Consider the following 23,801-nt stretch of genomic DNA (forward strand, 5'->3'; position numbering starts at 1 on the left):
ACAATTTTGCTGCTGGAACTAACCAGTGAACTTGGACCTAAAGGACTATATTTATACAGTTCTGGAAGAGGTTGGGAATAAAAATAGCATGGGTGTTCTTCACATTGCAATAACATAGAAATAAGATGGCAGAGGATAGTTACTATTCAGCCATACAGCCCACTAAGTTCTAGAGTGTTGGGTTTATAAAAGGATTTTTGAATAACTTGGGACTCTTGTTACTATTGGTTGTTTACCTAACTTCTTAGACAATTTAAGTTAAAGGATAACCCAAAAAGAAGTCAAACTAATTTCAATTTATCTAAATAACCTTGAAGAAAGCAAATTGAAATTTCTTCCCTTCCATTGTCCTCACTTTCCAATGAACATGTTTTACTGTAAAGATATGGTCCAAAAAAAAATCATGTTTATTTTTCTTCATGTTGTTTTCATATGCCATTTGTGTAGCAAGCACTGTTACGCCATGGCAGTTACTTTGATGTGTGGAAACAGGATGCAAGCTGTTATGTTTTTTGCAATGGCTTCCCATTCATCTGTGTCTCAAGCATTAGGAATTTCAAAAAACCCTATGAGTTCTGATTTGGGTTAGTTTTATCTTCATGAAAGTTAGAAAATGGCATTTCTTTTCTGGGTATTATTTGTCTTTATATTGAATTCTGCAAAACATGTTATAGCAAGAATTGTTGGCTATTAACATATGTTAGTGGTTTTAAAGTGTTTTATTTATTATTAACAAGAATTGTTGGCTATTGATATATGTTAGTGGTTTTAAAGTTTTTATTTATTATTTATCTTATTTTATTGTTTTTTAGAGACAGAGTCTCACTCTCCTCTCTTGCCCAGGCTGGAGTGCAGTGGCATGATCATAGCGCACTGCAGCCTTGAACTCCTTAGGCTCAAGCACTTCTCCTGCCTCAGCCTCCTGAGTATCTGGGACTATAGATGTGAGCCACCACATGTGTCTAATTCTTGTTTAAAATTTATTTCTGTAGAGACAGGATCTCACTATGTTGCCCAGGCCAGTCTGGAACTCCTGGCCTTAGGCAGTCCTCCCACCTTGGTCTCCCAAAGTGCAGGGATTACAGATGTGAACCACTGTGCCCAGTCTATTTTCTCCTTTAAATAGTGGGGTTTTTTTCCTCCTTAAAAAGAAAACCTCGTTAGATGAGGAGGAAAATAAAAGGAAACAAATGATATTTATGGAGTGGTTGTTCAGCATCCAATCTTATGCTGGGTGCTTTACATAGTTTATTGCAATGTTAGTTCCATATTACAGCTGAAGAAACAATGGCATTTGATAATGCAAACTGCATAGATCTCTAATTTAGCTTTTTTGGTTATCAGGCTTTGATGGGTTCAAAATTTGATAGGAAATTTTGTTTGTTTCCTTGCATATGAAAACATAGTTCTTCTACCAGATCCCTAAAAGTCTGTGGCCAGCAGGTATTAGCATCAGAAGGTGAGTATTAGTTGAAATATTGACCTCTGTTATGTTAACAAAATGGTGGCAGCATTTGTAGGTCGCCGATGCACACATCCCACTACCTAAAACAAGAGAATTTGCCTTTGTCCACGCTTCCTGAAACGAGTCCTGAAATTCATTCTGATTAAACCACCATAAGCCTTATGTGCAGCCCGAACTGGTAATTGTGATTAGGGGTGAGGCGGGGGTGAAATGCATTGCTCCATTTAACATAGCCCAAGTCAAGAATCCCATCCTTGGAGCTAAGACAGAGTCAACTTTTCAGAATGACTTGGATCTTGAAATGGAAGTGGTAGGCTTTGAGGAAGGCAGACAGACATGGAAGTCTGGGAGCCAGGCAAACCCAGGTGTCCACAACATCATTTATTCTTTCAAAGCTGCATCTAGAGAGCAATCAGGCTAAGAACAGTGGGAGAAACTGACATGAATTAGACATAGTTCCTGTCCAGGCTGCCTATAATTTGTTATGAAGAGGGAGGAGCTAAATTAATAACTATAATCAAAACCTGAAATGCTGTGACATAAAAGTGGCAACTACCTATTAGAGTGAGAAGGAGAATTACTTTTTGGCACAAATAATGGAAAATTTTCAAGGCGGGTGAGAGATTTCTTAGAGCTCGAAGGGGTACTTAGGAATAGGAATTATTTTAGCTGCATGTGATATGATGCTGAGAGAAACTGGGACATAGGGAGAGTAAGACTTGTTAGGGAACAGGATGGACAGAAAGATGAGGAGAGGTAATGCCCAGGGCTTTAGTAGAAAATATAAGGCTCCAAAGAACAAAAATTACTCAATTTCGCTGTTTTACTTCGGATCAATTTTTCCAATAAGTGTGGTCAAAAAATCAGAAGTGTGTGGACAAAAGTATAATTTCTTGTTGGCTGAAAAATGGTAAGTTCTATATTCTTTGGTGAGTTAGCTCTTTGCTCAGGAAACCAGAGTATTGCAAAGTATATTTTCTGTCAGCTTATATGATTCCTTCTTAAGAATTTCTATTTCTGAATAAAATTGCAACTATATTTGTTTACTTATATCTCTTTTGCTCTAAAAGAAGACTCAAAGTACCTGAGCTTTCAGCTAAGTTTTCAACTCAAATTCTGTTTCTAAATATTAAAGGGAAGGTTTTCCTTTACACACTGGAGATGGATAAAGTGCCTGCCAAGGGCTGAGGGTATTGTGAGCATTTAAAAGGGCTCAGCTCTATGTAAGGTTCTCAGGAAGATAGGTGAGAGGTCCTCCATCTAAGAGCCTCAAATTTTGATGATGGAGAGGATCAAAAGAGAATCAAGCCATGTCCAAATCACGGGTGCCTCTGAGGACAGATAGGCCTTGCTAATTATGTGTGTCTTCTACTAAGGTGAAAATTTGCTTCATTTTCTAAATACATAATAGACACTAGGAGGGAATGTGGTTCAGAAAATATGCATGAAGGCTTGCGAGAAGAAGAATGAAAAGCTGTTTTCAAATCTACAAAAGGGAAAGCTAAGCTTCTACATTTAAAGTAGGTGGCCTGTGACCTAAAACTGAACCAATAAAAGAGAATTGCAAGTATATTTCTTACTGAAATCTCCCTTCCCCTCAAAGGTTAAGAGGATTGAGGACATCTCTGAAAAAGGAGGAGTAGATAGTCAAAGTCTAGGTGGAGGTTGTGTATTTGCTGATTGATACATTTCAGACCATAATGGAGAAGACCACTTTGTTCATTAACAAATGTTTCAACATCAGTGCCTGCCTTTTTGGCTTATGCTATCCATCCCTGATATTTTCTGCCCCCTCTTTCTTTCCCTCACCTCCTTGTTGTGTGCTGAATCCTTTCTATCTTCAAGTGTCACTCCAAAACCAGCTTCCTGAATGAAGCCTTCACAGATTCCCCCTTCTCCAAGATTGGCTTGTTCTCCCACAACAATGCCCTGATGCACTATCTTATTTTACTTTCATGAATTTCTACAACATGCATCTGTCTCCTTCACTAAATTATAAGCTCCTTGAGGGCAGGACTGCTCTTCTTTTACTTTGTGTCCCTCCTTCATTACTGAGCAATCCTTATACATCTCTTGGGCAAACACATATATCTTAAATATGATTGTTTACATTGCTCATAAATATAATTGTTAAATATAATTGTGTGATAAATGTACCAGGAAGTGGATCCCCTGGTCTAATAGCCTTGCAAAGTATTCCTTCTCTCTGGGCTGAAATAAGTCAATTATATTGAAAGTTAGAATTGTTAAAAAGTTTATAACTAGTAAGGGTGATTAGAAGCCCTAAATTCAGCAAATGTTCAGCAAAGTATTTAGTGTTTACTAGGTATCTAGTATCATGCTAGTGATGAACTAAATAGTCACTCTTACCACCCTCATGGAGACTATAGTGAGGAAAATGGTCAATTCATATGCAAATTACCACACAGATTTACAGTTAGACATCGTATAAGTGCTATAAAGAAATTAAGCAGTTCCAGTGCTTTAGGAGGCTGATGGGAGAGGATCACTTGAGGCCAGGCATTCAAGGCCACCTGGGCAACAGAGCAGGACTCTATGTGTACAAAAACTACAAAAATTAGCAGGCATGGTGGCGTGTGCCTGTAGTCCTAGCTACTCAAGCTACTTGAGAGGCTGTGACAGGAAGATTGCTTGATCCTAGGAGTTCGAGGCTACAGTGAGCTATGATTAAACCACTGCACTCCAGTCTGGGAAACAAAGTGAGACTCTGTCTCTAAAAAAGGAAGGAAGGAAGGAAGGATTGATTCAAGAAAAAAAGGTTTAGAGAAAATGTGGGTTAGAAAGTCATTTCTGCTGATGAGCTTGATTTAAGATAAATTGAGCTATCCTCATTCATGGAGATGTATGAAAAAGCCACTGGTTGGCAAAGGAAACAACATTTGCCCTGAGCATAAATGAGAGATAAATTGGTACTAGAACCCTGTCTACATCCACTTAACAATTGCTCTTCTGAGATCACAAGGGTGATAGAGCCTATGTAGATCTCCCTGGCTCACTGAACCTTAACCAAGGGCTTCTGTTAAGCTTTGAATGCACACCAGCGACATAGAACTGAAGATGCAGTATCTTAAGCAGGGCTCACATTTGTAATACATTTGTATTTTAGGCTTCTCTGATAAGGGGTGTGTGTGTGTGTGTGTGTGTGTGTGTGTGTGTGTGTGTGTGTTGCAGGGTGGGGGATGGGGTTGGAGGGCATTATGAAGGCAAGAAGAACAAGCTGTCTTGCCTGTGTGTGAAGAGTTTCACCAGACGATTTCAACTTTCTCATGTGACCTGGGAAAGCTGTGATGTGGAGGATGGCCAATTTATACTTCAAAATGTCCACACAGTTCTGGTTGGTTCTGCCATGCCAGAATCAAAGGTTGGGCCAAGAAAGAAATGCCTTTGGCTGCTTGGTAACCGGCACGATCACAAGACAGTTGTGTTGATTGAGTCTAAGGTAGAAGTTTGTGTGAGCTATGAGAGGTGGTAAGATATGACTGCAACGAGAATGGCGTGAATCCGGGAGGTAGAGCTTGCAGTGAGCCGAGATCGCGCCAGCCTGGGCGACAAAGCGAGACTCCATCTCAAAAAAAAAAAAAAAAAAAAAAAGATATGACTGCAAAAGCCAGGACTTTGTCAAATCATACACTCTCGAGATAAATCATCTTGTCTGACCATCAGATTCAGTGATGAGTTTTTGTATCTTGCAAGTTTTCAGTTCGGCAAGAAGTTTCCTGATAATGCTTGGATATCTGCATCTCTTCTTCCTTCATCCAGCATTGATGGTTAGTAACTTCTTTATAGCACTTATACAATGTCTAACTGTAAATCTATTTGTTAATTTGCATATGAATTGACCATTTTCCTCACTAGACTATAGTCTCCATGAGGGTGGTGAGAGTGACTATTTAGTTCATCACTAGCATGATACTAGATATCTAGTAAACACTAAATACTTTGCTGAACATTTGCTGAATTTAGGGCTTCTAATCACCCTTACTAGTTATAAACTTCTTAACTTCTTCTAATTAACAGATGGGTCCTCTCCCATCTTATATAGAGGATCAAAATGATTCTAGCAACTTAGTTGCTTTCCTCAAAAATATTGACACTCACCTTTGCCACACATGTCTGCGAATTATGAGTCATTGTCATAAGGGACTAAACTGTCTAACCTTAGAGTTAGCCTTGGCCATATTTAGAATGTACAGTTCATAGGCAGCTGAGTAGAAAACCACAAAAAGGGGGCTGAGAATTAGACGAGAAACTGAGGAAATGAGTGAAATTAGTGATTCTCCACCTGGTCAGGAATTGTTTTTGGAAAAACATTCCTTCAACTCCTATGACATACAGCAGGGAATGAGCTTATTGGAAGAGATTAGGGAATGAGAGTGTGAGGTGGAGCTTGAATCCTTTCAGAGATCCCATTGGAAATAAGGCAAGGATTGGGGAGCTAGGACAGCCCTTGGAAACAGGGAGCAGCAGGAATAATGGGGAACGCAGCCCCCAGAGAGTGTCAGAGTCAGGCTGGAACCAGCCTCTGAAGGGGTGACTAGTCTTGGAGGGTCACTGGTCAAAGAGGAACATCTAAACTACTGCCAGGGCCGCAACATGAACGAAAAAGGTTCTAGAGTGTGGGGAGATTGTTGGGGTTCAGGAAGGCTTGGGACTCAACAGGGCCTGGGAGGTGAATTAGGAGTTGGGCAGAAGGCAGGCAGAGAAAAGGTGTGCCGTGACTCAAGCCTGGCACTTCCAAAAGAGGGACTGTCCCCGGCACTCATCCCGTGTTCACAGGGCACAGGGCAGCAGACACTTAGAGATACCAGACCCTGATGCCCACTGATGGCTTTACCTGGCCCATCTTGGGCTAGGCCTTCTTGGAGCTGAGCATGTGAGTTGAGTGCATCATAACAGTCTCTGAGTGTAGTTTCCAATCTCAACAAAAGCAGAGAGTTAAGGACTTAGAGTTCAAAAAGGAAAAGAAATTAAGAAAAGGGTTCAGAACCCTCTCTGGGATAAATTAAATTTGGGGAATTAAATTTTAGTGCAATTTTGTTTTGCTCTTACATTGCAATCTGATGAACTGCTTTTCAAACATTTATTGGCTTTAGAGAACTCGAGTAGGCCTGTTTTAATTACTTCTCCAAGTCCTCTTCCAGTATTCTAATTAATTACTTTTCAATACCCTGATAATTGGTCATAGAGATACAAACAATACATTTGAAAAACAAGGACCGATTGTCTAGGGGAATCCACAGCTCCAAAGGAGAGCAGGGATGGAGCAGCGAAGAAATGTCACTTTTTCTCTTTTTTCGTAGGAAAGGGACTTCTATGTTGCTGTGACCCTGTGATGTGCTGCAGAACTTTTGGGCTTCAGAGTCAAACAGCCTGGGGCTCCAATTTCAGGGCTATCATTTGTTAGTTGAGTGAACCCAGAAAGCTGCTTAATTTTTCTGAGTTTCATTTCTTCAATTAATATTTGGAATAAAAGTACCCATGTCCTAGATTTCTTGGGAGGATTATAAGTAGCATATAAGAAATTTGCATCTTAGTGCCAGGAACTGAGGAGGCACTCAGGACCTGGTGGCAAAAGTTATCAATACATTATACTATAATAGATGTGCCCATTATTAGTGAAAAGGCATAAACCTAGAGGTACCTGGGACTAAAGACAGAATAAGGGTGAAATTGGACAGATTGGCCTGGTTAATGTCTCAGTAGCTTTGATTTAAGAAAGGTCTTCTCTGAATGGATTTCACTTTGGTGGTGTGGTGTTTTCCATCCATAGATGTTGATTGCTTCTATAGATGAAATCCCCTTTATAAACATGCCCAACATGTCCTAAAACTATTTTCCATTCCTGGTTCTCCCTAGATTTTCTGTTGGCATGGCAGCTGAACTTGTTGGCAGATTATATTGGGCTCCAAGACAAAGGTCGACAATATCTCCATGTCTCTGGGTGTGAAGTGGAGACACAATTTTTAGATCTTCTGGGAGAGTCTTCTCTCACTGTCGGCCTAGACTGTTGAGGCCTGAAAGTATGGTGTCTGTCTCAGGGGCCAATGCGTTGCTTGAAGGATGTATTTTTTCCACAGCGTTTTTTGTCTTGTTCATTTCGGAATTTTGCCTACAAGTGTACTTCACCTACAGTGAATAAAGATTGATGGTTGATTGAAGCCATCTGGATAACATATTGGAAAACTTCTTGACAGGAATAGTTTAAGTTAGAAAACAGAAATAAACTTTTGACTTTAAGGAAATATTTCATGTCTGTCAACATAAAGCAATGTGGCAGTATCAATCTGTATCCACAAATACTTTCATGTCCTATGACCACTTTTTTACTGGACACCACCTTTTGGAAAAATCTAAAATACATAAAACATTAAATTCACAAAAATGATTATCCCAGAGTTATTTATAACATTAATGAGTTAGAAACATAACATCATTGAAAATTTGGTTAAATCACTTTGGAGACATCCACTTGATGAGATGTTATGCTGTCATATAAAAGTGCACAGAAACAGGTCAGGCATGGTGGCTTGTATATGCAGTTCCAGCTACTTGGGAGGTTGAGGCAGGAAGATGACTTGAGGCCAGGAGCTTGAGACCAGCCTGAGCACTATAGTGAGGTTCCCTCTCTAAAAAAAAAAAAAAAAAAAAAAAAAAAAAAAAAAAAAAAAAAAAAGCCGGGTGCAGTGGCTCACGCCTGTAATCCCAGCACTCTGGGAGGCCAAGGGCAGATCACTTGAGGTCAGGAGTTCAAGACTGGCCTGGCCAACATGGTGAAACCCTGTCTCTACTAAAAATACAAAAATTAGCCGGGTGTGGTGGCAGATCCACCCACCTCGGCCTCCCAAAGTGCCTGGATTAGAGGCGTGAGCCACTGTGCCCAGCCTGAGTCCAGAAATGCCTAATTTTCCTTTAGTGACTTTTAGTTGCCTCTTTTTTTATTGATATAAAACAATCCCAGAAACACTGAGAAGATAAAAAGAAATAAAACCCTAGAAGTTACTAGGAAGAAAAAAAAAAAAGTGAATGGCATGGAAGATGAGCAAGTCAGATAGTGAAATGCCTGAAGTGCACATGGTGAGGGAGGGAAGAAACTATGATACTGGGTGAAGCACAGAGTGAATCCTGTGAAATGATGATGTGAAAAGCAGCCTCCTTTAGTGATGTCCTGTTCTTGCTCTATCACGTTTTAGTGCTTCATGGGCCATAAGGAGGCTTGGAGGCAAGGAAGTTACCAGCATTGTTGAATACCACGTTTTGCCTATCTGAAGGCCTCGTCCCTTACATGTCCGTATAGACATGTTTCTCTGTCTTTTGAGGCTGGGTGGATTAAGTAGGCCAGATGGTGTGTCGAAGGTGACAAGAAGGCCGTGGTAGCACTGGACACTCAGGAATTCCAGGAACACAGTCCCCCAGATTTAACAATTTCAGAGAATAAAGCACAGTCCCTGGACAATGAAAGATTACTTTGAAGCAAAATTTCTGGTAAGGAGATGGACATTCAAGAAGATCAGAATTCATAGCTCATTTTAATATCTGCAGACCTACGGATCTATGCAAGGCTCTCACTGGGAATGGAAAGAACTCACGAACTCACTGACAGTTCCTTATTTTGGAGAACACGGGTGGCAGCAGGGGCAGCCTGAGTGCCTTGCGGAGCAGTGTGGTTCACTCTACACAGACACAAAGCCTCTGAGTTTCAGTTCCCGCTTCCCTTGTAGGTAACCAGAACTTGCATCCTCACCTGTTAGAGAGTCAGCAGCAATGGTGAATTCCTCAAGTGAGGAGAGAATGGATAGCTCAAATCCAGAAGCCTGTTCTTTGGTGGAAAATGATGTCTTTGATGAGTGAGGCTGCACATCTAATTTTACTTGAAACTGCCTAAAAAATGTATTATTATTATTATTTTTTTTGCTATTAAACAAACCATAGAAAACCCGAGAGAGTCCTTTCAAACTTCAGAAATAGGACGTACAGAGGAGGAGGACTGTGAGAAGAGTTTGAATATGGACAAAACAGGGGGCAATTTTCATATTTTACTTAGGCCTATAATCTTCTCCAGTGGATTTCTTTAGAGTGGATATTTCTCTTTTGTTGTTTCCCACACTGCTTCAGATATTTTCAGACAGATTTTTTGGTTTTGGTTTTTTAGCTATACTGAGCTGGTCCTTAATGTGGGAGCTGCCATCCCAGAATCTTTTCTCAATATATTTTGGATGAACTGCTGCTTGAGTTTCCCTGAGTGAGTGATTAAAGTGACGGCTCCCATTTGTTTTCTGCAAGCACAACAAACTATAATTCGTTCTAAGGAGATCTCAAAGGCAGGGAAGCCATTTGTCTGCTGACAACTTTTTCTCAGAACAACCTGTGATGCCTCTTCTAGCTGGGGCCGGACATCCATCCTGGCTCCCAACTGGTGTCCTTGAGGTGGGGCCTATGGGGCTGGACTTAAAGCATAGTTCTGTTGATTAGAAGCTGCCGTCTGTCTCACTGGGCCTCTGGAGTCTGCCTGTAGTAGTGCTGTGTCACGGGAATAGTCCCAGACTGAGACACAGAACCTGGAACTTAGCCAGTGACAAGCCTTGCTAGCTTTTGAAGGTCCCTGTGTGGGCCTCGATGTCTTCCTCAGTTTAATGAGTGCACTGGATGCTATAATCTCTAGGTTTCACTCTGACACTAAGAATTCGTGATTTTGTCTTCTGATTCCTGGTCCAAGGGTTCCTTCTGTCCTGGAGATGGAGACATCATGGCCACTCTCATGGATCTTTTCTTCTTGGAAGCAGGGATGAATATAGAGAATAACAAAGAAAAAGTGAGATGACAGTGATCAGTGCTATGAAGCACATGGCTTGGGTAGGGCTGGTTCCTTGTAATGAGTGGTCAAGAATCAAGAAGCTGAATCTGCAGTCCCATCTGTCCAATGTGCAGCGGAAAGAAGTGAAGCCAGGGATGGAGTGGAGAGCCAGGAGGAATGAGCAGCCACATCAGAGGGACTAGGCCTGCAATCTTGAGCAGGGTGAGGCACCCAGAGCTCCTGGTTCCTGGCACGGCATCCACCTAGCCCTCTAACCAGGGGAGCTTCCTACTCTGCCCTCGATATGAATAAATGAAGGAAGTCACCGGCAGCATTGATTCTCTGTCAATATTTCTCCCGCTCCTCCCTCATCACCAAGGCTCAGCTCAGATGCAATTTCTTTCTCTCTTTTTTTGCACAATGGCTTTACTGAAATATAATTCACCAACTATAAAAGTCATTTCTTTCAAAGGACAACTTTATGGCTGGTGAACCACAATTCAGTGGTTTTTAGTACAGTCACAGAGTGATAGACAAAATTTCTCGTTTTTGTAGGTGGAAGAAGGAACAAATTATAAATTGTGTGAATTCGGATGTCTGGACTTTTCATTCTTTTATCTTAAAATATGTTTATTTACCATGTTTGCTTTTTTTTTTTCCTTCCTGCCTCTGTTACTGCTATTGCTGTGCTCTGTTTTTCCTTCTCATAATTTGCAAGCCATACATGTAACTTTGGTACACTAATTGATTGCTCTTAAGTTTTCGTCAAGAAGTTACATTCGGCCGGGTGCGGTGGCTCAAGCCTCTAATCCCAGCACTTTGGGAGGCCGAGGCGGGCAGATCACGAGGTCAGGAGATGGAGACCATCCTGGCTAATACGGTGAAACCCCGTCTCTACTAAAAAAGAAAAATACAAAAAACTAGCCGGGCGAGGCGGCGGGCGCCTGTAGTCCCAGCTACTGGGGAGGCTGAGGCAGGAGAATGGCGTAAACCCGGGAGGCGGAGCTTGCAGTGAGCTGAGATCCGGCCACTGCACTCCAGCCTGGGCGACAGAGTGAGACTCCGTCTCAAAAAAAAAAAAAAGAAGTTACATTCATTTTTTTTGTTTGTTTCTCTACACTTAAACAGTACCTTTAACCTCTTCCCCACCAAAAAATATTAAGATATTCACATACAATTTCTCTCTTTTATTTCCCTCACTTCCACCTTGTGGAAACCAATGGGTGTTTTAATTTGGTATGATCATGAGCATTGTAGGTTTAAAATGTATTTCACTGCATTTTGGCTGTAGAAAGTGAGACCAAAGACAGAGAACGGGGAGGAGGGATCGCATTCTATAAAGTCTTCCACACCATTTCCAAATCTTGATTTGACTCTGAGAAAGGTGAGAAGCCATTGGAGGATTGAGATAAGAAGAATGACATCTTCTAACTTACATTCTGAAAGATTACTTAGGTTGCTGAGTTGGGAATAGGGGAGATAGGAGTAAAAAATGATTTGCTGTAATAATCCCTTTAAGAGTTAATGTGGCTGAATCCCAGTTGTTGCAATGTAGGCAATGAAGAGGTGACCAACTGTATGTTTATTTTATGTAATTTTTCATAATTTTTAAATTTAGAAATAATTTTACACACAACATTTACAGTGTTGTAAGAATGATATAAAGAGCTCCAATATAACCTTCACCCAGATTCCCCAATTGTAATCTTTTCCACATTGGCTTTTCCCTTTTTGTATATACATGTTGTAATTTTTTTGAATCTATTTGAGAATAAATTGAAAGCATGCTGCGTTTATCCATATGGTATGCAGTGATATTGTATAAGAACAGGATATTCTCTTATACAACCACATACAATGGTCAAGATCAGGAAAATAACAGATGATGTTGGAACTTCTATTAATAGTTTCGTTCTAGGTGTTTTTTAGCTTTTCTTTTAAATCTTCCATCTCTTGACCTTTTTTGGTTCTATCTGCGGGAGTCTTCTCAACCTTCTTACAATCTCATTGATTGTGTGGTTTGGTGCATTTTAATTAAAATAACAACTCTGAGTCTTACTTCACACCATTCTCTCCTCTCTGGGCACATTTAAAGTTACTTTTTTCCACTTTGCCTTCTTAGCAAACCAACCCATCTGTTAGTTCTTTTGTCTGGGAAATTTGGTATCCATCTAATGTGGCATTAGCTCTCCTAAAATGTCCAGTGACTCATCCTTGCTTTCTTATTGTTGAATGTGGATGAAGGTACCTGAAGTACGTACTTTTCTCTTCCAAGCCCAGACTCTTCAATTTTTGTTTAATTTGGGGGCAAGCTCTCCTAGGTGGGTGTCATCTTGCTCCAATCCTTATAATATTTTAACTTGAATAACCCTTCTCCAACCCTCCGTTCTGTTGCCAAAACAAACTTTCAAAACTGAAATATTAAGATGTCATTCAGTATTCTACAATTCCCTGCATCCCTCACAATTTTCAGAATAAAATGCAAAATCCTTAGAGTGGCAACATGCCGTATATATGGAAACCCTCATCTACAGATTCTCACTCATGTTCTCCTCATGTGTCAGATGTTCCAGGCACATCAAACTATTGGTAATTCCCAGAATGTGCATCCAAGCCTTTGCCCAGAATCTTCTCTTTCCCTGGAGTGCTTTATTTCCTCCTGTCTACATCTAGAACTTCAATGCATCCTTTAAGATCCAGTAACTGCTACATATCTGTACCCAAGCATCTTTTACTTTATTTTGATGCCTTCATCCTCCAGTACCTCTTAAATAACTACTGCTCTTTCTGAATTCTTGCAGCATTTTTCATGTATCTGTAGGTGTTTCTGTAAATAATTGATGTGTCTCTTTCTCTCCTACCAAACAGAAGGAGATTTAAATGCGGGGATGTGTTTTATTCATTTCAGAATATTTGCTACCTACTGTACAATAGACACTTAGAGTGATATCATTTGTTTAATAAATGAAGTGAGAAATCCCAAAGTAGGTTATACTTGTTTGCCTGTTTTAAAACGGTACAGGGAGGGGTTCTGGTGACTAAGGTCTACACACTAATGAGCATTTGGATTATTTAATGTCATTTTGCAGGGTTCTACAAATTGTGTAGGACTCTCATTTTGTAGGCTGGTCTCTGATGTTGGCTCTACCATAGGTTTCTTATGAAACAGCCACTAAAACCACTTCCGTATCTCACTTCTGACATTGATGTAGTCTTCAGGCCATGGACAATGACTGCTGAGACCCAAGCAAGGTTGTGGGCAAGGCTTTGGGAAGGGGGTTGGTAAGATACAAGGGAATAGCCACCAGCCAGGCCTCAGGCAGACCTGAGGAGCTCTCTTGTGTGTGGGATGAGATCAGATCAGAATCATAAGAGAATCATGCAGGCACGATGGGAGAATCCTGGTGCACCAGAATAGGGGAGAGGCTTGTTTAGAGCTACAAATACCAGCAAGACCTGGCCCGGTATGTCAGGTCAGCTAATATGTCAGTTTCCACAGCTCCCATAGACAATGGGATGCCAGGGAAAGTTTTTAAAAAGAGAAATGAAATCATTGATGACGCAATTTGGACTTTAGTCTAGTTGTTTCGCTGTACATTTGGGGCATAGAGAAAAAAGAAACAAGCTGGGGGTATGAAAGAGAACATTCCAAGAACGATAGGTAAGTCTGAGTCACAGGACGAGGCTGAAGGAAGGGGGTTAGAGAGGAGGTGTCCCTTGAAATAGAAGCTGAGGCCAGTTTGCAAAGGGCTTACATGTCATCGTAGGAACTGAGAATTTATTCTTTTCTCTAACAGGAAACAAAGAGGATTTTAAGCAGAGACATGATAGAGGGCAGGGGAAAATCAGAGTTTGAGGCCAGACTTCATGATGACCTTCCAAGATCAATTGCAGAGGTAAAGAGGGGATCCCCATGTGGGACAAGGAAGTTCACAGTCAGCCAGAGAGGCAGTCCTGCCCCCTGAGAGAGCTGGCTCTGGGTTTGCAGTTTATTTCTGGGATCCTGATGTCAGTTGTTGGTCTAGATCCAAATGTGGCCATATCCAAAAAATATTTAATCCAGTCAAGGCACTTGTTCACCATTATTTCACCCATTCAGTTAATAACTCATGACCGCTATTAAAAAACTATATGCTAGTTTTGAAAGAAATTCAAAGTTAAAAGCAAGTGCACAAATGAATAAAATAATTAAAATAGAGAAATTAATAAGACAACAAAGGAAGGACTGAGAGGCACCTGTAAAGCATTTTGAGAAAGCAGCTGAGAATGTCCTGGGGGCCTGAAGGGCTTGAAAGTCCGTGTTTACACCTCAAAGATGTGCAAGACTGTGTGAGTGGGGGTAATATTTTGGGAAGAGAAAGCACAGTGAAGACATATAGGTGAAATATCTAAGTAGCATCAACAAATAACTGTTGTTAATGTTATTTGAAAAAAAATTCCCTGGTTTCTTGTATTTGGAATGGATTGTCTCCGTGGAAGCAGAAACTACCTCTTTCTTACCTTCTTTCAGGTTTTCCTGGATCAGCTGCACTCCTTAGCAAAACTATATTGGACAATCAACTGAGAGAGTAACTGAGACATTTGAATCATTTCTAGGTGTAAAGAAAGACCAAAGCCCAGGAAAATATTACGGTCAGTTCAATGCCTTAAGTATAACACCAGCATCACTGGCTGGGACCCTCAGAGCCTACTCTCCTATTTTCCCTTCATCTTCTTCTCTTCTTTATTTTTCTTATTCCTTTTCTTTGTTTTCCCCACTTCTTTCTCTTTTCTCTGTTCCTCCCTCACTTTCTTGATCTCTCACCCTCTTTCTTTCATGAATTCATTGCATCATGACAGAAGTACTTGACACATACCACGTCCCAAATTCTGAGCTAGGGTACGTGCTACATTTTTCTTCAAAATTAAGTGTGAGGTGGATCTTTAAATAATAACAACAAGTGTGTCTCAAACAGTCTATCCTGGACACTTTGTAAGCTTCCATTGTTTTCTCTTCAAAGTGCCTGTGTCCCAAAGCTCAGGACAAATTTCAAAACCTGAACCTGAATATCAAGAAATCTAAACATGTATCATCTAAAGCTGGCACCCAGGAAAACAGAGCTTTTCATTTGATCAGAGACTGCATATTTCTTACCTACAAGTGTTTGTTTTAACCACACTTGGCAGGTTCTGTATATAACACACATCAAAGTCATCAGTTGCACTTGTTGTGACTGTGGGTGCTGGCTTGCTTGTTCCAGGGTCCCAGGGCCCGGCCATGGCCATGGTGTTTGTCTCTCAGGCTTGTCTGTCTCATGCCTGGCAGGCTCACTGCTTCACAGCTCACTGTGTCTCTCAGACCTTCTCTTGGCTTCCCACAGTCTCGGGGACTGTTCTAAATAACAAGCTAATATTCTGAAGTGAGGCATTGGAAGCATTTCTGAGCAGCATTTATTCTTTTTGTATGCGTTCAATTTTTTAGCAATGAAGACATTTCCTTTCAAGGTTATTAAGCTTTGAACTTTCCATTTTGTGAAAAGGCTCAAAATTGCCTTCATTCTTTGTGGGCATCCAACTCTAACAGACACGTAAATTAATAGACTAGGGAATATTTAACAGTCTAAGTTCAAACAAATATATTTACTTTGATTGAATTGATGTTGCTATTAATTGCCATTGAAGGAAACCACTGTAAAAAGAAATATGCCCTGGAGGACAAATGTGACACTGCTAAAATTAAAACTCAAATGAGAATAATCTGCAGATTTTAATGTTTGAAATTCGATTTGGAGAATACAGTTCTTTAATGTAATACTGATAAAATCATGTTATTGATCCTGCATACCCATCTCTTCTCAGGGATTAGAGAACAGGCTGTTATGAATATGTAGCAATCCCCCATGCACCTGCATAGGTGGGGAGGTGATTGTCCAGCTCTGCTGGTTGGGAACTGGATATAGTCATGGCTGCAAGCAAGTTATGCACATGGAGAACAAGGTGTCTCTCTGAAAGAAATGTAAAGAGAAAATTTTAGGTCAACTAATTACAAATTCCCATCAATCCCTAGAATAGTATCCCATATGCAAAGGAATACTCTGTTGCCCAGGCTGGAGTGCAATGACCAGATCTCGGCTCACTGCAAGCTCTGCCTCCCGGGTTCACGCCATTCTCATGCCTCAGCCTCCCGAGTAACTGGGACTACAGGCGCCCGCCACCACATGGGCTAATTTTTTTTTTTTTTTTTTTTTTTTTTTTTTGTATTTTTAGTAGAGACAGGGTTTCACCAAATTAGCCAGGATGGTCTCGATCTCCTGACCTCGGGATCCACCCGCCTCGGTCTCCCAAAGTGCAGAGATTACAGGTGCAGAGGAATACTTCTTACACAAATATATAATCTTTTTGTCCCACTAGGAAAAACTTGTGCCCCAATCCCTTTCTGGCCTTTCTTACTATCTGTGAATCTTGAAAGAGTTTATTGCTTCATGGTCTTCCTCCATTTGGCCCCATCCTAGTTCTTGCTCGGTTTTTAGATGCTGGGGAGCCATCTTGGGAGTGGGGTGCTCATTACATGAGATGAAGTGGTCTTCGGGGGGACAATAAGGGAGTAAGTGCCTTGTAGAAAGAAGCAAAGTAAAGAGGAAGAGAGGTTTATTGTTTGTTTGCTTTTTATTATTTATTTATTTATTTATTTTATTTTTATTTTTTATTTTTATTATACTTTAAGTTCTAGGGTACATGTGCACAACGTGCAGGAAGAACTTTCTAACTTCTTTTCTTTCTCTCTCTCTGTCTCTCTCTCTCTTTTTTTTTTTTTAAGATGGTGTCTCACTCTGTCACCCAGGTCGGAGGGCAGTGGCGTGATCTCGGCTTACTGCAACTTCTTTCTCTTTTTGTTATTAGGTTGTTGCAAAAGCATTCAAAGCAATGGCAAAAACAGCAATTACTTTTGCAACAACCTATTACCTAGGCTAGAGTCAGAGCCCCGCACCTTGAGAGTGATGAGTTGCGAGAGTCTGCCCCCAGCAGGCAGATTGAGAGAGCGCATGGTTTAGCGGAATGATTATTTTAGCTATAGTCCATGGGACAGAATGGAGATGTTGCAATCTGATGCAGATCATCTGAAAGTCTTGTGCAATATCCTGATTAAGTGTGGACAGAGCACAATAAAAAAGGAATTTGGAAGTTGGAAACATGCTGGGTTCAGGCAGACATAAAAGGCAGCATCTGGAAAACCTATCAGGACTCAATTTCAGGACAAGTGATCATAGGTAAGTGGGATCATGGAACTTGACCTCAAGGTTACAATATAGGAACAATAAATAGGTTATGAAGATAGTGAGCAGGTAAACAGCACCACCAAGGAATCTCAGTAATAGATTTGTAACAAAGGAGCAGAGCAGAACTCTTTATGAGAGCTAGATGGTCATAAGGAGAGGGTTAGCACAGCAGTGGTTCATGCAGAATCTCCTGAGATGCAGATAAACCTTTTCTGATTGGGAGAAGGTTAATCCAAAACTTGAGGTAGAGATGTAGTCACAGGAAAGTAGCAAGAGTATATGGGGGAGCTGCGACATGAAGAGGCATTTCCTAGAAGGGAAAATCAGGCTTTAAAGTCAGGCAGATGAGTTTGCCTGGGAAACAATCAAGAGAGCTGAGTCTGAGGCAGGGAGCTGGTGGGGAGTGAGCCAAAGTGTGTCAGGTAAGGCAGAGAACCAAAACCAGATATCAGGTGGCAAGTCAAGAACAAGTAACGTAGAGTACGTGGATGGATCTGGGCAGGGCTGGGAAGACATACACTTGGCTCTATGTGCTTGGCTAGCTGAATGTTTTGCAGCTATATCTACAGGTGCTTTTATTATCATGCACCTGGCAAGGAATTTTATTATAAACAGCTTGGGTCCTAGGTTTTGGGACGGGAAGAAGCCTCTGCTCCTGGGAATAACTGTGATGTTACCATAACACATGGTGACTTGTCCCAGCAAATGGAGAAGGGACATGGATGAGGAAAGCCACAGAAAAGTATTGTGGCCAGGCGCAGTGGCTCACACTTGTAACCCCAGCACTTTGGGAGGCCAAGGAGGGTGGATGACCTGTCAGGAGTTCAAGACGAGCCTGGCCAAAATGGTGAAACTCTGTCTCTACTAAAAATACAAAAAATTAGCCAGGCATGGTGGCAGGCACCTATAATCCCAGCTACTCGGGAGGATGAGGCAGGAGAATCACTTGAACCTGGGAGGCGGAGGTTGCAGTGAGACGAGATCCCACCACTGCACTCCAGTCTGGTGACAGAGTGAGACTCCGTCTCAAAAAAAAAAAAAAAAAAAAAAAAAAAAAGAAAGAAAAAAAGAAAAGTATTGCTAGGATTAGCATCCCTGATAGTTACCATTCCAGTTATTGCCAACTTGATAGACCCCTCAGAAAAACAGAAGTTTGCAGGAATTTTGCAGCCACAAGATGATGTTTAAAATATTCCTAGAAGATGTTTTCCACTTCACACGTTGGATATTTATCTCATACATTAATCAATATTGGTCAAGTATGGTGGCTCATGCCTGTAATCCCAACATTTTGGGAGGTCAAGGCAAGTGGATTTCTTGAGCCTACGAGTTTGAGACCAGCCTGGGCAACGTGGTGAAACCTTGTCTCTACAAAAAATACAAAAATTAGGCCAGGTGTGGTGGTCCACATCTATAGTCCTAGCTACTGGGAAGGCTGAGGTGGGAGGATCACTTGCGAACAGGAGATCGAGGCTGCAGTGAACCATGATGATGCCACTGCACTCCAGCCTGGGCAACAGAGCGAGACTGTCCCAACTAATTAATTACTCAATTAATCAATATTAATTATGTTGTATATTGTTTTAATTTGGCATAAATTATCTAGTTTGTCTCATAATGGCTATATGAGGTAGGTAGGGCTTATCCACATTTTAGGTGAGAGAAATAAGCCTCAGAGAGGTTAAGTAGTTTGTTCACAGTAACACTGCAAACAGTAGCAGAAGCAAGAATTGAAGTAATGCACTGTTCTGTTAGCTACATGTTATGAATATTTAATTATTCTTCTACTTCATATTTAGAGACTATATTCTATGTGTTGGCTATTGCTATGGATCTAAGAGTGGAAAATAATAAAAACATGCACAGTCCTTGTCCTTGTGGAGCTTAGGAGCTTATAATCTAGGGGGAAGAGGGAAGATACCAGCAACCAGCACCTATTTACCCAAGTGATTATTTAATCACCCTTGTAGAGGTGGTTCTTTTCAGAAGAGGAGAAAAGAGAAAGTCAGGTAGATCTCATGTAGTGTAGGAGTTCTCTGACTTATCTTCTGAAAGTGGCCAAGTAGATCTTATCTAGTATGGGAGTCAGAGAAAACTTTCCTAAAGAATTGATAATGGAGTTAAGACCTGAAGGATTAGTAGATGGGTGGGGAGGGGAGAGAAGAAGTGTTGGTGCTAAGGCAAGAAAGAGCTTGAGGCATTCAGTGAAGGTAAGGTGTTATGGAGTGTGGGTGCTGAAAGCAGGGATTAGATGATGCACTTTAAAATGTACAAATAACAGTACTATAACGTATTTACATCAGAATATAAATTTATAAAAGGGAACTAATCTTTATATGTTGGGGAGGAAGTTACCTTTCTCTTGTTAATTCCATTAATTTCAAGACTATAAGAATTTATTGCACCACTGAAACATTAAAAATTGCATTAGCTTCTGCATCTTCATAGGATGGAAGGTTGATCAACTGGTTAGTGCTCCCGCCAGGAATAATCCAAGAAATCAAATAAAGTAAAATACCGAAGTTATTTGCTTGAAGACAGTGGAGCGCAGTTGAGGCAATTAGTGAAGAGGTCGTGACTCCCAAGGAGAGAAAAAGCTCAAAGCAACTTCGTTCACCACAGTAGCTTTTTCAGAGCTGAGAATTCAAATTCTTCACCAATGCATGAAGACATTTTGATGAATTCTGGGACTTTGGGGAGATGGGAGACTAAAATCCTAAGCCTTAAAACATCTGAAAAATATAGCAACAATGTCAGTAGTTTTGTAAGACCAGGATTTGAAGTCAGGCCAGATTCATCAGAAAAAGAGGTCAGAGATAAGACTGTTGACTATAGCTGAAATTACAAAAGGGGCTAAGGAGACCCAGAAGTACACTAAGCCTTACTAGAACTGCAAACAAGGCTTGACTGAAAATAATGTTAGTATAGTGGTGGAAAGGATGACCCCTCTCAAGAAAAAGAACATTACTTGGAACCACTACCTTTTTTAAGAAAAATATACAGAACTTATTAGTAAATTACTAGACATATCAAAGGATAAGATTACATAATGGAAAACCAAGAGGAAAAAAGAGATAATAGAAATATATCTACAAATGTTCTTGACGAGCCTTTTGAAATAACTATGGTTAAAGTATTTAAGAAATTAAAATTAAAGGAAAAGGTGAAGAAAATGAAATAGATGAGAAAATGTCACAAAGTAGAATGTAGAATGTATAAGACTGACACAGCATAGAACTGAAAGTATTACATATCTGATATGAAGAACTATAGTTGGTTTAACAGCAGAATGGAAACAACCAAAGATAAAAGCACTGAACAAGAATGTATCCAGACTGGGCATGATGGCTCATGCCTATAATCTCAGCACTTTGGGAGGCTGAGGTGGGTGGATGGAAACAACCAAAGATAAAAGCACTGAACAAGAATATATCCAGACTGGGCATGATGGCTCATGCCTATAATCTCAGCACTTTGGGAGGCTGAGGCGGGTGGATCACTTGAGGTCAGAAGTTCGAGACCAGCCTGACCAACATGGTGAAAACTGTCTCTACTGAAAATACAAACATTAGCCAGGCGTGGTGATGGAGACCTGTAATCCCAGTTACTCAGGAGGCTGAGACAGGATAATTGCTTGAACCTGGGAGGCAGAGGTTGCAGTGAGCCGAGATCGTGCCACTGCACTCCAGCCTGGGTGACAGAGCAAGGTTCTTTAAAAAAAAAAAAAAAAAAAAAAAAAAAAAAAAATATATCCAAATGGAGAAAGGGAAGAAGAGATGGATGAAATGTATATAAAATTCAGAAAAAAAGTAGAGACAGAAGGGAAGCAGTTAAAATGTCTAACATAACTATAATTGAACTTTAAGAGGAGATAACAGATTGGGACAAAGCAATATTTGGAGGGGTAAAACTGATTATTTTCCAAAAGGGACAAAGACATTAACCTATAAATTTAAGAACCCCAAACAGTATAAACAAAGAAGAAAAAAAAAACCGACACAGGCAAAAGTGCAAAAATATCTTTCTTAAAAAGAAAGAAGGAAAGAAAAAGACATGCAACCTTAATAGAAGCAATGGCAATATTGACAACTGAAGTTTCAATGATGAAAGGCAGGAGACAATGTAATAACATCTTTAAAGTACTGAAAGGAAATGCCAACCTTGGCTTTTATGGCTTGCAAATATATCCTAAAAATAAAGATGAAATGAAAACATTTTCAGACACACACGTACAAAAGCTGAGAGAATTTATCCGTAAGAAATCTGTACTGAAAGAAATTTAAAATGGAGTTCTTCAGCAGAAGGAAAGTTATATCCAATGGAAACACAGAAATTCAAGAAGACATAAAAATCAATGGTTAAGAAAACTAAATGGACAAAAATAAATGACTAGGGATTGAATGTTAATGATACAATACAATAATATTGTGTGGGGTTTAATTAGATATATAGAAATAAAAAGTATGAAAACTATAAGAGAAGAAGGGAGTGTGTAAATGGAATTAAAATGCTCTGAATTTATAACATTTTAAGGAAGAGTCAAAATTTCTATTTACAAAACACACATTTTAAAGGTAGTAATCATAAAGATTGCAAGAAAAAAAGGGAAAACATATAAAGTACACACAATAAACAAAAAAGCTTGAGTGTGTCAAAAGTTGATCTCAAAGAAGAATCATTATTTGAAACAAAGAGGACATTTCATAATGAATATATCACTTTTATTATAATTCCTGTATTTATAATGTCTTTCTTAAAACCCATGTAGCTGGATCCTGTTTCTTTAATTCAGTGTAACAACCTTTATTTTTTAATTGGACTGTTTAATCTATTTACATTTAATGTAAAATGTGATTGAAATTATGTGTAATATATCATATTAGTATTTGAAATCCAGGATTCTATTATAACAGTCCTAGAGAAACCAGATAAATCTACCACTGTCTTGTCAAATGGTCTAATCCAAGGTTATCCAACTTGCGGCCCATGGGCCACATGCAGTCCAGGACCGCTTTGAATGTAGCCCAACACAAATTTGTAAACTGTCTTAGAACATTATGAGATTTTTTTATTAACTTTTTTTTTTTTTTTTAGCTCATTAGTTATTGTTGGTGTATTTTTTATATGGCCCAAGAAAATTCTTCTTCTTCCCCAATGTGGCCCAAGGAAGCCAAAAGATTAGACACCTCTGGTCTCATCTCTCTGCACATTGACATCCCTCATTTGCTTCACTTTTGCCTCCAAGTTTTGCAATAGTGCAACAGACTAGCAGAAACTAAGGCACATACAAGCACTGTAGATGCAAAAAGTCTGTACAGAAAAGCAGTCCAGAAAAGGTTCAGGTGGATATTGAGTGAATTAACATATGGGATTGACTATAAGCCAAGTAAAGGGAATGGGAAAGTAAGATATCAAAAAAGAGAGAAAAGCACCTTTCAAGATATATTGGCATACAGCCATGTGAGTAGAACCAAATTTCCGTGGCCTCCTTTCCTTCTTGTATTACAATTTAGAAACTTGGACTTAGGAGATTCACAATGCTTCTCTGTAATGTATAATAAAGTTTTGGGGAGTGTGTGTGTGCTTTGGGCACCTTGGTCAAATGACTTATCCTGCTAGGGCTCAGTTTTGTCATCTAAAATTCAGTATAATAATACATTACACAATTCATAGAACTGTTGTAAGGGTTAAATTAAATAAGACAAAGTACAGGCAAGGATGTAGTGTAGTCCTGAAACATGGAAGATATTTAACATGTGTTTCTGTTATCTGGCAACGATCATGAGAGTTTATAATAAGAAAGAGGACTTGGGACAAGTGATGTGCTTACTTACTTTACTTTCTTCAATTAGGAGTCAATCCTACTAGGCCAATAGCCAAAGGAAATGGTGAGCAGAACTTATGGTGGCACATTCATTCTTGACTCACATGTGAACACAATATAATTTCATGTCTCCTTGATAAAACTACTTTTCTACAGGGGAAAATAAAAGGCAGGTAGAGAGATTTCAGCCTACGGATGAAATACACAGTGTAACATGAGACAGCTGTTGCAGAGCCAACAAAAAAATAATATTCAGTTAAGTGAGTCACAGTTCCTTGAAATTGTATTCCATGCCCACAAATGCAGAAGGCTCCCTGAAGTTGGGTTATTATTATCTTTTTTTTTTAAGTTTCATTGAGGTATACGTTATATGCAATAAAAATAATCAATTTTAAGTATACAATTCAATGAGCTTTGGCGAATAACTGCAATGGTAACCAACAT

The 23,801-nt window shown here is 39.9% G+C and overlaps 1 protein-coding gene across 8 annotated transcripts in view; it reads left to right on the forward strand.

Annotated features, from left to right (window-relative positions):
* GPR141 (G protein-coupled receptor 141) overlaps window positions 1-23,801 on the forward strand; it is a 65,421-nt gene that overhangs the window by 36,524 nt on the left and 5,096 nt on the right. For 4 of the 8 annotated variants that reach the window (XM_050783326.1, XM_050783329.1, XM_050783330.1 and 1 more), the window contains 2 exons: window positions 14,075-14,173; window positions 14,788-14,909. The exons of 1 other annotated variant lie outside the window; for it this stretch is intronic. The gene's annotated coding sequence lies outside the window, so the exon portion shown is untranslated. Of the gene's footprint in view, window positions 1-14,074; window positions 14,174-14,787; window positions 14,910-16,495; window positions 17,525-23,801 lie in introns of those variants that run through there. 3 more of the 8 variants (XM_050783328.1, XM_050783333.1, XM_050783334.1) reach the window with 2 other exon arrangements.

This window comes from Macaca thibetana, chromosome 3, assembly GCF_024542745.1.
Source record: "Macaca thibetana thibetana isolate TM-01 chromosome 3, ASM2454274v1, whole genome shotgun sequence".
Lineage (NCBI taxonomy): Eukaryota > Metazoa > Chordata > Mammalia > Primates > Cercopithecidae > Macaca > Macaca thibetana.